Source organism: Gossypium hirsutum, chromosome A12 (genome assembly GCF_007990345.1).
Source record: "Gossypium hirsutum isolate 1008001.06 chromosome A12, Gossypium_hirsutum_v2.1, whole genome shotgun sequence".
Taxonomy (NCBI): Eukaryota; Viridiplantae; Streptophyta; class Magnoliopsida; order Malvales; family Malvaceae; genus Gossypium; species Gossypium hirsutum.
Genome location: NC_053435.1, coordinates 25,311,614 through 25,313,877, shown reverse-complemented (window position 1 = coordinate 25,313,877; position 2,264 = coordinate 25,311,614).

Sequence of the window (2,264 nt, the reverse complement as noted above, 5' to 3'; positions counted from 1 at the left end):
CGAGTCTCAGTCCTGAGTTATTGTGGCACTCAAATTGACCACAAATCAAGCAAAAATCAGCTCAACTTCCTCAATTTATCGCCGGCTACCTATGGAAGATGCTTCAAAAGATGAAAACTTCTATTTTTAGTAAACTATCCCCCTCTCCTCACCTATAAATAAGACCTCATTCTCACATTTCTAATCATCCCTCATCACCCATCCTTCATTCCTCATTCATTCTTTTAGCATTCTTCTTTTCTCCCCATGCATATCATCATCTTTTCATAAAGATTTTAGCATTTGAGCCTCTTAAAGAACCCTTGGTCGGTCACCTTAGAGAGCCATCAGCAAATGAGTGAAGCAAAGGAGCGAAGAAGCCTCGTCAGTCAGAGTCTTGGGTGACAGCCACTCTGAATTGGGTTTAATCTTTCTTTTCTTTAATTTAATTTAAAGATGTTTGCTATGTGTTCTTTGTTCTTGTTTACAACAATGTTAGCCTAATTTTATTTAAGCTAGGATGATTTCTTTGATTAAATAATATTTATTAGATTCATGCTTATAATGTTTGTGCCTCAATCGATCATGTTTTCAATTAAAATCAAGTATGTATTTCATTCATACGTGATTGAAATGCACCTGAATTAGCTGAGCGATCCTAACCAGACGACAGCTAGTGGACGTATAATTGAAATATGCATGCGCAATTTAGATCCTAACCCAATTAAATTGCTGGTTGCATAACAACCCTAACCAGGCTCTGTTATCTGCATAGTTTTTAGATTTGTGTGATTAAACTATTTCAAACCTAACACATCCCTGTTACCTTGCACGAATACTAAGAAACCCTTAGTAAATGAGGATCAATGAAATGCGTATTTACTAAGTAAAAGATTCGAAAAGGACCTAATGTGGTTTCCAAACTCATGAAAGACCGAGTTACCATGGAATGTTTTTCCGAATATTATTAAGCATGTTGATAATAAATTGAGTTTAATTAAAGTAATTGTCCTAGTTTATTTATGTTATAATTGTTGCAAATTGTGTTTAATTTTGCTAAAATCTATTTCATTCGTATAGTTTGCATACTTAGGTTAATTTGCATTAGGGATCATTGCATTTAGTTTAATATATTTTAATCATCACTTCTCAACTAAATTGTGTTTTTATTTACCAAATTGTTAATATTAAGTGACTTAGCACAAATATAATCCCTGTAGAGATGATAACTCGATACTTACTTATTACTTGATAACAACTGTGTACATTTTTACAAACCTACGCATTATAAAGCAGAACAAATTCAAACTCCTAATGATCAAAGGATGAGGTACGCACCAATAGCCTACAGAATTACCATGATCAATCAGGTAACTTCTTCTCTTATCTTTTTAGGGATACATATTGAGGAAAATGTGTTTTCTAAAGTGTGTGGGGGGTAACATAGAAAAAATTGTTTCAATTTTTATGTGTTTCCTTTAGTTTTTATTGTCAATTGTGTGCTTGAACTTGTAGAAATGCAAGTGATTGGTTGGGAGCATATATATATAAGTTGATTGCATTTACTATAAATTTGGCAAGATAGTATATGATTTTGAATTTTTTATTACTAGACTATTAAGTTCTATATATTTCATCATAAATAGGCATCGAGCAATTGAATGTACCATATGATATAAGAAATACAGGTAAACGAGTATACTAGTATGTATGATAAATTGTTGAAATTGTGATTGTTTGGGTGATTAAATTTTTGAGCATTGAGATACCTAGGGATGACTTAAGGCATTGTTTGGTATACACCCAGAGCCAAAAAGCTAACCTTATTTATTTCATCCTTAGTACCTATATTTGAGCCAGGAAACACTTCTTGATGAACCTTCATACAAAATCTGAGCCAAAAACATTAATTTGTATTTACCCTTTTTCTTTGGCTCTGAACTGCACGACTATACATGTCTAGCCATACGTATTGAAGGTTAATTAGATACATTATGATGGAATTTTGTAAAAAAAGAGTGAATAGGAAAGATCAGTGTGATAGACTAATTATAGGTTAGTCAATACATGTAGCAAAAGAAAAATAAAAAACAAGTAGAAAAAGATCTTAAAAGTAAAAGCATTCGCGAATGAGAAATGTACTGAAAAAGAAGAAAGAAAAGTGAAAAAGTAACCGAAAATAGAGAGACTTGTTCACTAAGTGCACACAAACTCGTAAGTTAGCTATAGTTATTGTATTATATCGTAATTTTCTATGGAGAAATAAGGAATGTGAGACAAGTAGA